The sequence below is a fragment of the Galeopterus variegatus genome, unplaced genomic scaffold (genome assembly GCF_000696425.1).
Source record: "Galeopterus variegatus unplaced genomic scaffold, G_variegatus-3.0.2 Scaffold2875, whole genome shotgun sequence".
Taxonomy (NCBI): domain Eukaryota; kingdom Metazoa; phylum Chordata; class Mammalia; order Dermoptera; family Cynocephalidae; genus Galeopterus; species Galeopterus variegatus.
The window spans coordinates 7,142-19,988 of record NW_007728986.1 but is presented as its reverse complement, the minus strand read 5'-3'; positions in this window follow the sequence as shown (position 1 = coordinate 19,988).

Below are 12,847 nucleotides of genomic sequence, written 5' to 3'. Positions count from 1 at the left end.
AGCAGGAAGGAGAGTGAAAGACAAGGAGGTGGAGAAGGGAAAAATTCCTTCAGCCAGAGGGAGGGAAAGACACAAATATAGAGGGCGTCCCCACCTATATTCTGTCAGTCCTGGAGGTTCAGAGATGCACCGGGAGGGAGGAGGATAGAAGTCGTCACTTTACCCTCCGTCACCTCAGCGAGGGCGAGTGCCCGGAAGCTCGAAGGAACACGGCGCCGGGATTTTCGGGAGCCCTGGGCTGCACCTTGGCACTGGCGAGATTGTTAGGACCCGGAAGAGAAAAGTGCCATGTTTTAGGGAGTGCCTCCTTTGGGGTCTTCTATGGGGCCTTACATATACTAGCAATGAACAATTTAAAATAAAATTAAGAAAGCAATTCCATTTATAATAGCATCAAAAAAGATAAAATACTTAAAAATGAATTCAACAAAAGAAGTGTAAGACTTACACACTGAAAACTACAAAACATTGTTGAAAGAAATGAATGACCTAAATAAATGAAAAGACATCCCATGTTCATGGAATAAGAAGACTTAGTATTGTTAAGATGGCAATATTTTCCCAATTTATCTACAAATTCAACATATTCCCTATCAAAATCATAATTGCTGTTTTTGTAAAAATCAATAAGCTGATTCTGTAAAGCATATGGAAATGCAAGAGAGCCAGAAGAGCCAAATCCATCTTGAAAAAGAAGGACAAAGTTGGGAGATTCACACTTCCCAATTTCAAAACTTACTACAAATCAACAGAGTGTGGTACTGGCATAAGGACAGACATACAGATCAGTGGCATAGAATTGAGAATCTAGTACTAAACCCTTACATTTATGGCTAATTGATTTTCAACAAAGGTGCCAAGACTATTCAATGGGGAAAGTATAGTCTTTTCAACAAATGATCTGGGACAGCTGGACATTCACATTGATAAGAATTAAGTTGGACCCCTTTCTTATACTGCAGACAAAAATTAACTCAAAATAGATCATAGACCTAAATGTAAGAGCCTAAACTATAGAACTCTTAGAAGAAAATATAGAAGTAAATCTTCTTGACCTTAGATCAGGCAAAAACCTTCTTAGACACAACACCAAAAGCACAAGTGACTGGAGAAAAAAAATAGATAAAGTAGACTTCATCAAAATTAAAAATTTTACGCTTCAAAGGACAACATTAAGAAAGTGAAAAGACACCTCACAGTATGAAAATATTTGCAAATCACACATCTGATAAGGAACTAGGACACAGAATATATAAAGAACTCATGATTTAACAATGAAGAGACAGAAAACCCAATTGAAAAGTGGACAAATGATTTGAATACATATTTCTCTAAGGAAGATATGCAAATGGTCAATATGCACATGAAAACACACCAAAAACACTGGCCACTAGGGAAATGTAAATCAAAATCACAATGTGATATCACTTCACATCTACCAGAATAGGTATAATAATTTTTAAAAAAAAGATAATAACAAGTGTTGTCAGGATTGGAGACCTTGAAAACTTCATACATTGCTGCTTGGAATGTAAAATGTTATAGCCACTTTGGAAAACAGTTTGACAGTTCCTCAAATTGTTAACCATGAGGTTACTGTGTGATCCAGCAATTTTGCACTCCTAGATATATATGCCTGAAAAATGAAAATGTATGTCTACACAAAAAGTTGTGTCTGAGTATTCATCCCCAGATTCCTACCCCAATCCTTCAAACCAATCTCTGCTTGCATTTTTCCCATCTCAGAGGAAGAAGGTGTTCCTGCATGATTAATTTCCCTTCCTCTGCCTTGGGGCAGTCCAGGGCTCCATACCCACCCCCACTTCATTTCTGTATCCCTCATTCACAGTCTACTTTCTCTCACCATACAAATATACTCAAGTCCCTCACAATAAAAACAGAAAACAAACTCCCTCTCATCATCAGCCTATACCACACCATGCCCTTCTTTTGTCAGGTTTCCTGAAGATGATTTATCTTCCTGGTCTCTACCCCCTCACTTCCCCATTCACAGCCTAAACCACTGCAGCCTGGCTCTCTATCCTCCCACCCCAGCCTTGTCTCCACTCATAATTGTAAAATCCCAAGGCCCCCCTTAATCCTTACTTAATCGCTCCTTGGCATTTGGTAGTTAGCCACTCCCTTCTCTGAACTCCTCAAACCTATTCTCTGCCTTTAGGACTCCACTCTGTCAGCTCCTGCCTCTTTTGCTCCTGCCTCTCCCTTTAACCTTCTGGTCTCCTTCAGAGGCTTCTCTTCCTTCCCCACTTTCTTAATGATGCCTTATTACACAGCCCTCTTTTCTTTTCACTCCTTAGACTCTCCCTGGAGATTCACTTTTTTTTTTTTTCGTCTTTTTCGTGACCGGTAAGGGGATCGCAACCCTTGGTGTGGTGTCACCCACACCCCGCTCAGCCAGTGAGCACACCGGCCATTCCTATATAGGATCCAAACCCGCGGCGGGAGTGTCACTGCGCTCCCAGCACCGCACTCTCCCGAGTGCGCCGCGGGGCCGGCCCTGGAGATTCACTTTTACTCATGTGGCTTTGATCCATCCTGTAAACATCCCCAACTCCTATATACCTACTTCCATCCCAGTCCTCTTAACTAAACCCCAGATCCATATTTACAAATGCCATGGAACATCCCACACACTTTCAAACTCAACAAATTTGTATTAGTTTGCTAGGGCTGCCATAACAAAATACCACAGTCTGGGTGGCTTAAACAACTGAAATCTATTTCCTCACAGCTCTGGAGGCTAGAAGTTCAAGATCAAGGCGTTGGCAGGTTTGGTTTCTTTGGAGGCCTCTCTCCTTGGCTTGTAGATAGCTACCTTCTTTCAGTGTCTTTCTGTGTCCTCACATGGTTGTCCCTCTGTGTGTGTTGTCTGTGTCCTGATCTCCTCTTCTTATAAGGACACCAGTCATATTTTGATTAGGGTCCACACATATGGCATCATTTTATTTTAATCACCTCTTTAAAGGCCATATCTTTGAATACAGTCATATCCTGAGGTACTGGGGGTTAGGACTTCAATATATGAATTTTGTGGAGATACAATTCAACCCATAACAAAGTTAAAAGTTGAACTCATCATCTTCCCTACTTTCACCGGCTGCCTCTCCTTAATTTCCTCTCTTGGCGGATCCCTCAAGATGCTAACCAGACACCTAGAAGGTGTAGTGTTGTCCTCTTCAAGGTAGATATTAAGCAGAAGCACTCTCGCCTAGAGGCTGCAGAGGGCAGTGCTTCTTGCCTACTTCCCAGATGCCATATGGGAAGAAAGCAATCAAAGACCACTAGGATGATATAAAAAGTACTCAGGAGGGCCGGCCCGTGGCTCACTCGGGAGAGTGTGGTGCTGATAACACCAAGGCCCCGGGTTCGGATCCCACATAGGGATGGCCGGTTCGCTCACTGGCTGAGCGTGGTGCTGACAACACCAAGTCAAGGGTTAAGATCCCCTTACCGGTCATCTTTAAAAAAAAAAAAAAAAAGGACTCAGGAGCCAACTCAATTATGCTTCTACTGGCAGAAGTTGCAACAAAGTGAGCATCAATAAGGATAATAAATCAATGTGTTGCTTTGTCAGGGTGACAGAGATGCAAAAAGGATTACTCAAAGCCCATTTCTTCTGAGCAGTGAGACACCCTGAAGGGGTTAACTTCCCAGAACCTTCAAGAGAGAAGTATTCCTCTTTTGGGAAATTAACACTGAACTGGGGTTCTGTCTCAGTATTTATTCTCCAGGCTAGAAAGTTACAGAAAAAAGAACGTAGGTGGAGTTATGGCTAAGTATAGTTTAACAGTAGAGGCTGGTAACATTGGTGAAACAACAAAGTGACATTCTGTAATGCCATTTGCAAAAGGTTAAGTCGATCCATCAACAAAAACTTGTTCTTAGCAAATACCGTCTTTTCCTACAGCAGTTTCCTTAGTATGTTTACCTAACAATAAAGTAACTTTTTAAACATATCCATCAGTAGGTTAACCTGCTCCAAGGGCATCTGTCCTTGAGACATCAACTTTGCTGTGTTACAATTCTATATCCACAACAGAGACTTTAGCCTGGGGAAATTTTCCTGTCTTTTGCAAGGTTAACATTTCTACATGTAATTTTAAAAAGTTAGGTTAAACCTGAAACTACAGGGCTATGGAAACTAGGCCCTGTGAAATACATTTGCTTTATAAATGTTAGTATACTCCACATCAATGGATTGAAAAACACTGAATATATGTAAATCTGTGATTTCATAATCATCTTTAAAAATTAAATTTGTCCTCATTAGAAGAAGCTAAGGAACCTACACTTTATTTTGAAAACTGCTAAATAAGTGGAAAGAATCTTGCCCTTTCTATATAAACTGCAACACTAGGTAACAAAACAGTAGATGAGAAATCTCTTTATAAAAGTGTTCCAGGGCCGGCCCGGTGGCGCACTGCTACAGTGCGCCACTTGGGAGCGCGGTGGCGCTCCCGCCGAGGGTTCGGATCCCACATACAGACCGGTTCCTGCTCACTGGCTGAGCGAGGTGCGGGCGCGACACCGAGGGTTGCGATCCCGTTGCTGGTCCCGGTCCGGTGCGGGCGCGACACTGAGGGTTGCGATCCGTTGCCGGACACGAAAAAAAACAAAAAGGAAAAAAAAAAAAGTGTTCCAGCAAATGAATGAAAAAGGAATGAGTGAATTGGAATATCACTGTTTCATAGCCCCTCATGAATTAATGGATGTAGGTAGTGGTTGTTGACATCACACAAAAAAGAGATAACCAGTAATTGTGTGCTTCTTGATAGATAAATACATCACCACTTATGAAATAGTCTTGCACCCCCCTGCAAATCTAACCAGAGTTCTGATCAAACCTCTAGATCCAACTAAAATTTACAGGAAATATATGGGACAGAGAAAAATGTTAAACCAAAAACTTGGAGATGACACCAGCAAAATCTAGACTCTGGGAAACTACAGGAAAAACAACCCAGTTTTTTCAACAAATAATTGAAATAATTGCAAAGAAAAATAGCTAAAAAAGAAACGTAGAAACTTGAAAAACTTCTTTAAAAACAGATAATTACACCACTAGCAATGAGCACATCCAGCACCCAGATCATGGTTTCTAAATACCATCCTCCGATAAAAAGAACCAGGCTCCTTGGGAAAATGGCTGTTTGTAGGACTAGGGCAGGGAAAATACAAGATGAGCCTGGATCATTTCGTAATGGCAAAAAGTAAGGAAGTATTCAAGAAAAAAAAAAGATGTGTGTGTGCAGTACATCAAGACAACACAGAAAGAGCTCCAATGTCCAGAGCTGGAACCATTTGAGCCACAAAATAAATCCCAGTAGTACTGGATAATAACCCATTAAATAAAATAAATATTCATGAGTCCGTAGTGATATAAATAAATGATTGAATAAAGTAAGTGAGGGAGAAGAGAAAAATCTTCCTTGCAAAATTCTAAATAATATGTGTAGATACTGGCCCCTCCAAGAGGTGGAGCTTAATTCCCCTCTTCTTGCGTGTGGGCCAAACTCAGAGATTCACCTTCAAAGAATAGAGTATGAAAAATAGTAATTTTACAATGGCAAAACCTGGTAGACACCACCCTAATCAGGTGATTTAGATTATCATCTGCAGTGAGAGGTCACATTGATAGTATGTACTCTGATATGACACAATTAAAAGAGTACCTCCCATCTGTGCCTTTCCAGAAAACCATAGCTGCTTTCCAATCAGGAAAAACCATCAGACAAATCCAAATAGGGGGACCATTTTCTAAGATACCTAACCAGTACCCTTCCAAAGTGTCAGGGTCTATAACACCAAGGTAAAAAGGACTCAGACCCCCAAGCCAGCCACCAAAAGAAAAAAAAAAGTGTCAGAGTCCTGATACACAAGGAGAGACTGAGAAACCATCACAGACAGGAGAAAACTAAGGAGACATGTCAGTCCCTGCGGGGACCTAAGCTGTGCATGTCCCTGTCTAACACATCTCCGAAGTGTGATCCCTAAACACTATCTTTTAGTTTGACCTGTGAAAGAAAGTGAGCTGAGATGCCGGGTACCGTTCAAGCTTTATTAAAGGAAAAGAATCTGCCAGGCTGTTCTCAAAGTGGGGAACAGCCCGGGGCTGCCCTGAAAATGGAGGACAGCACCAGGTGTGGGGGTGGTAGAGCTTATATAGTGCGCCATGGCTGGCTGATACCATCAAGGAGGGTCATTATGCTAATGTGGATTGGGTGAACTGCGTCCTTGTGGAAGCAAAAGGGGTTTCTGTTTAAGTCAGGAAGCTTCTCGTAAAGGGAAGGGGAGAGGGGAGGGGAGGAGGTGTACTTGGGTTTCTCTAGAGTGGCACTGGTTATGTTGCAGATCAATTAACCTGTTGCATTTTTTTAAAAGAAATACTAAATTGCTTTTTATTCTGTCTTTAAAAGATCGTTGTATGTGAGGACATGATCAAATGAAGCAAAAACAATAGGGAAAAAGTGTTACAGAAGTATGTGAAGAGGGGCCGGCCCGGTGGCGCACTGGATAGTGCGCCGCTTGGGAAGTGCAGCGGCGCTCCCGCCCGAGGGTTCGGATCCCACATACAGACCGGTTCCCGCTCACTGGCTGAGCGAGGCGCGGGAGCAACACCGAGGGTTGCGATCCCGTTGCCGGTCCCGGTCCGGTACGGGGGCGACACTGAGGGTTGCGATCCGTTGCCGGACACGGAAAAAGACAAAAAAAAAAAAAAAAAGAAGTATGTGAAGAGGCTGGCCCAGGGCTCACCTGGGAGAGCGTGGTGCTGACAACACCAAGTCAAGGGTTAAGATCCCCTTACCGGTCACCTTTAAAAAATAAAAGAAGAAGTATGTGAGGCAGTTAATTCTTTAAAATTACATTATTTTCTGGATTTGAGGATGTTTTCTGTATTTGTTAGCTTAAAATTTTTAAATTTGGGGGCCAAGCCCGTGGCGCACTCAGGTGAGTGCGGCGCTGGGAGCACAGCAGCGCTCCCGCCGCAGGTTCGGATCCTATATGGGGATGGCCGGTCACCGCTCACTGGCTGAGTGCAGTGCGGCCGGTCTCAAAAAAAAAAGACAAAAAAAAGTTTTTAAATTTTGGAATAGTTTTAGGTTTACAGAAAGTTACAAATACAGTACAGAGAGTTCCCGTATACCCTTCACCCAGCTTCCCTTCAAGTTAACATTTTACTGGTACATAATATTTTTTGCATACTTTTTTTTTTTTGTATAAATTAAGAAACCAACATTTGGTACAATACCACTAACTAGACTGCAGACTTTATTCAGATTTCACCAGTTTTTCCATTAATTTTTTTTTTTCTGTTCCAAGATCCAGTCCAGGATCCCATATTGCACTTAGTCATCACGTCTCCTTAGTTTCCTCCCATCTGTGATGTTTAATTTATAGTAATTCATTAAATGGTACATTTGCTTTATATGATTTCCTAAATTTGTGTTATATTGAACAATAGCAAATAAAAACAAAAACAAAACAATTGCGGGCCGGCCCGGTGGCACACTCGGTAGAGTGCGGCGGCGCTCCCGCTGAGGGTTCGGATCCCATATACAGACTGGTCTGCTCACTGGTTGAGCGCGGTGCGGGTGCGACACCAAGGGTTGCAATCCCGTTACTGGTCATGAAAAAAGACAAAAAGGAAAAAAAAAAAAACAATTGCAATGGCTTCTCATTGCTCTCAGAATACATACAGGCAGCCTTCCTCAGCCTGGCCAGTGAGTCCCCACACAGTGGCCTAGTCAAGCTGGCTTACCCTCAGTTTCTCATATTTACCTTGCTCGTCCCTGCCACAGGGGCTTTACACCTGCTGTTCTCCCCAGCCCCACCCCGCCCCCACCTCGTACACTCTTCCCTCCTCTCTGCTATGGTAACCCCTACTCCTCTGTTGATACCATTTCAGTATCACTGTAACAGTTCAGCCTTCCCTGGCCTCCCTGACTGGGTAGTGGCAAAGATTTTTTCTTGACCAAACTTTAGTAAGCCTGAACCTTTTCCTACACCCTTCTGTGCACTTTCTTGTAACATCTAGTTTTAGCAAGAACACTACTGTGTCAGTTTAGCAAGAACACCCCACCCTTGATATCTGCTTACCCTTGACATCTAATCAGGTTTCTCATCCTCCACCATCCCCCAGGTGATGTCTTATCACACTGGACTATCTTCAGCAAGAATCCTGTGAGGTTGGTTTAGCCAGAATCCCCCGTTACCCATGATGTTTCCTTTTAGTAATATTCTATCCATTTACCTCCACCCTTAACCTTGGCTATAAATTCTCACTTGTCCGTGCTGTATTAGGAATTGAGCCCAATCACTCTCCCCCATTGCAAAATCCCATTGCAGTGGTCCCTATGCCTATTGTGATGGTCATGAATAAAGTCTTCCTTGCCATGCTTTAACAAGTGTCTTGGAGGCATTCTTTCTATAACAGTAGACTCTCCTTACCACAGGCTGTGATCGCTGTTCACAGGGGCAATGCGACACTTGTTTGGGTGGTTATTTGTTCTTTATGTCTCTCTCCCTGATAGACCAGAAGCTCCATGAGAGCAGGAAACATGTCTGCCTGGTTGACCTCTGCATCCTCAGCTTCTACCACATGCCTGGCACACAGCAGGTGCTCAATAAATATTTGTTGATTTAAGAAAAGAACAAAAGCCATACAACATTCCCAAATGGTGGGGGAGAAAGGGAGAGAGGAGAAGGAAATTACTGTGGTGTCTTCAGCTCATTTATTTATTTTTCTTGGGGGTGGGGACGGAAAGTCAATAGATATTGGTTGTGAAGTTGCCATTAAAATGTTCTTAGGAGGGCACATCCAGGTAAATCATAATATGACTCTTGTTTCTGCTGGGCACTTGGATGGGTTCTGGATAAGGAAAGTTGGTCTGGGGCTGAGTTTGAGTGAAGAGGCTGGAGAACCTGAATTGCTGTGTAGAGTTGAGAATTTCAAGTTTCCTGGAACTATCCAGCAATACGGAAGGAAACAGCAGGGGGGAGAGATCAGAGGGAACAGCAGAGCCAGTGAAATTATAAGAAGCATGTGCCTTTCAGCCTAGCTTGTATTATTAATTTCTAATGTTAGTACATATGGTCAGATGACATGATCTTGTGATATTGACTCTGTGAAATTCACTACAACTCCTTTTATGACTAATTTAAATGTGCCATTTGGTGCTTAAAAAGAATGTGAACTCTGTTGGGTATAGAGTTCCATTATATCTAATAGATCAAATTTATTATTGTATTGTTTAGATTTTCAATATCTATATTTCTTTTGTGCTTGCTCTCTTAGTTTCTAAGAAGAGAAATCTTGGAGTTACACAGGCTAAAACATATTCACTTAGGGGCTGGCCCGGTGGCGCACTGCTACAGTGCGCCACGCTCAGCGGCGGCGCTCCCGCCGAGGGTTCGGATCCCACATACAGACCGGTTCCCGCTCACTGGCTGAGCGAGGTGCGGCCGCGACACCGAGGGTTGCGATCCCATTGCCGGTCCCGGTCCGGTGCGGGCGCGACACTGAGGGTTGCGATCCATTGCCGGACACGAAAAAAGACAAAAAGGAAAAAAATAAATAAATAAAACATATTCACTTAAAAGAGAAAAGATAAACACTTATTTTTTAAAATTATGCATTTTTGGAGTGCGGAGGCGCTCCCGCCGAGGGTTCGGATCCCACATACAGACCGGTTCCCGCTCACTGGCTGAGCGAGGTGCGGCCGCGACACCGAGGGTTGCGATCCCATTGCCGGTCCCGGTCCGGTGCGGGCGCGACACTGAGGGTTGCGATCCATTGCCGGACACGAAAAAAGACAAAAAGGAAAAAAATAAATAAATAAAACATATTCACTTAAAAGAGAAAAGATAAACACTTATTTTTTAAAATTATGCATTTTTCAAATCGTCGGGAGTGGGGAGAAACAACGAAGAAAACACGGACCAGAAAGTAAATGATAGAAAGCAATAAGAGAGTATCTAAAAGCAATCTGAAATTATAAAAGATGACAAGACTAAACCTGTGTTCAGACAATTGAATGGGAGAAACACCAGTCAAAAAAAGTACTTTCAGATATGGTTTAAAAAAACTAAATGCAAATATACGCTATCAATGAAAGATATGCCTAAAACAATAGCTTAAGGATTATGAAAGTAAATGAAATAAAAATCTCAGTGGGTTTTTAAATAACTTGATAAATGGATTCCAAGGCATATTTAAAAGAGCAGACTTAGAGAATAACAAATATTTGTTGAGTGCCTCACAGTTACCAGGCATGACTTCCAAAGCTGGAATAATTAAAACAATGTGGGGTGGAGTCAGAAATAGACAAATAAAGTCAACAGAAACAGAATAAAAGATCTGGAAATAGTCTTACATGTGCACAAGAATTTAATCTGTGATAAAAATAATATTGCAAATATGTAAGAGAAGGACAACTTTGTTTTCCATTTGTAAAAATAATAGTAATAAATATTAAATATAGAGTTAAGTCCCAACTCATAAAAAGATGTCAGATAGAATAAACATAAAAACTTCTCTTAAGTAATAGAATAAAATATAGGAGTTTATTTTTTAATATTTGGGGTTCTGTTTCAACTGTTCAAAAGATGTGGGTAAACCATTCACAGGTGAAATACAAATGGCAATTGAACATATGAAAAAATGCTTAACCTCACTACTAGTTTAAAATTGCAAATTAATACAGCAGTGCTGTCCATTAGGGGTGGAGGAAGGACACCCCTGGTGTGAGCATAGACTGGGACCACCTTTTTGAAAGTCAATTCAGCAATGTTTATCTAAACGGGTAGTCATTTAACACGGGTGGTCCCTTTAATCTGACAGTTCCATTTAGAAGAATTTATCCTATGGAAATCTTCATACAAGTGCACAAAGAACTTTGTATGAGGATGTTGATTTCTGCATGATTTAAAACAGCAAAACGCTTGGAGTGGAGCCTAAATATCCATGAACAGATAAAGAAGAAACGGCACATCAGAGAAAAGGCCAAGTGCTGCAGGTGGCTGAAGAGAGGGGACTTAGGGCTTCCCTGTTGCATAGCGGGATCCCCACCCTGCGGCCTGTGCTTGGGGAAACTTTCCTGGGCAGAGACCACTGGCCCAAGGGGGGAGCAGGTCACTCTGACTTTCAGTCCCATCAGGACAAGCTTGCTTCCTTATGTTGCTAGACTTCATCATTGGTGACTGACTTCTCTTTTTTTTTTTTTTTTTTTTAAAAGATGACTGGTAAGGGGATCTTAACCCTTGACTTGGTGTTGTCAGCACCACGCTCAGCCAGTGAGTGAACCAGCCATCCCTATATGGGATCCGAACCCGGGGCCTTGGTGTTATCAGCACCGCACTCTCCCGAGTGAGCCACGGGCCGGCCCACTGACTTCTCTTTTATTTTGAGAAAAACACTTAAGTCCTGGGCCTTTTGGTTAGGCAAATTGTAAAGACACATCTATTATTTTATTTTTAAATAAGAAGGTTTAAAACAAGAAGATACTGTGCATATTTTAAATTGTTGGGGATGGAGGGAAAGAAGCATCTTTGGAAATGGTTCCCTTTCATTCATTTGTTCACTCAACAAAAGGCACAGACAAACTCAGCCTCTCATGCAGGCCCCACGAGGAGAGGAACTCTCATGGGGAGACAAATATTAAATACATAACCACAAAAATATGAAACCACAAACTTCAGTAAGTGCTGTGAAGGGAGAGCATAGGATTATGGGAGCCTGTATTCTAGGGGACTTTACTTCGGTTGGAAAATTACATTACACAGGACCAGAGAAAGATGAAAAACTGAAAGCCATCAATCCCAGAACAGTCTGCACGGAGAGGGAAGGGCTTGTTCAAAGGAACAAGCTGAGATTAAGGAAAGGCTGGCATAGCCTGAGCAGAGAGGGGGAAGGCAGGGTCCAGCCTTCCAGTGCCCTATGGGCCACTTTAAGGATTTGGATTTTCTACTTATGACAATACAAAACCATTTAAGGAGTGAAAATATTTCTTTTTTAAAAATATGATTCAGACCACTCAGTCTCTGCAGCTGTGTTTTGGGCAAGGGTGTGGGTATATCCTGGGTGAAGGAGTTACTCAGAAGAAATTGGGAAGAACCAGGAAGGCAGCCAGAAGGACTCCAGGTGAATCTTCTCCTCAGAATAGAGACCACTGAGGGGCCTCTGCTGGTGGTGCCAAAGCACACGCTGCTAAGCCAGACTGATGATGAGTCCAGACGTCGGGAGGTGCCCTAATGAGGACTGCGGTATTCCTGGGTGAGGATGGGGGGGCAGCCAGTAGGTAAGTTTTCGTAAAGCTGTCAGTCTTTCTGGAAGGGTACAGGTCAGAATGTGGAAAGACCAACCTTAGAATCCTGACCTGAGACAAGGGCTGCAGGAAACTAGGACCCACAGTGAAAGGAGTTGCTGTAGGTATCTATTCTCCAGAGATAGGAGAAAGAGAGTGCCCAGTGGAGGGGCTTGGCCTTTGAGTGCTGGAGCATTCTAATATATACTTTTTCTTTTTTGTACATTGTGATTCACCCCAAGACTTCAGATAAATCTGTTAACCTTCCACCTGTGCTGAAGAGAATAATTAAACAGGTCTGTGTCCATGTCCCAGACACAGAGAACAGCTTTCCTAGTGTTCCCCCTCCTGCATCACTGGTGCCACCAAGGTGCTTATGGTGCAGAAAGCTCTGGAACTCAATCTAAAGTAGAAGTCACAGATTCACGTGCCTACAGAAGCCAGGCAGACAGCATAGAGGAACAAGCTGGCCACAGGGAGACAGCGAAGGGCCATGGGGTAGTTAGCACCGCTGTGTTGATGGG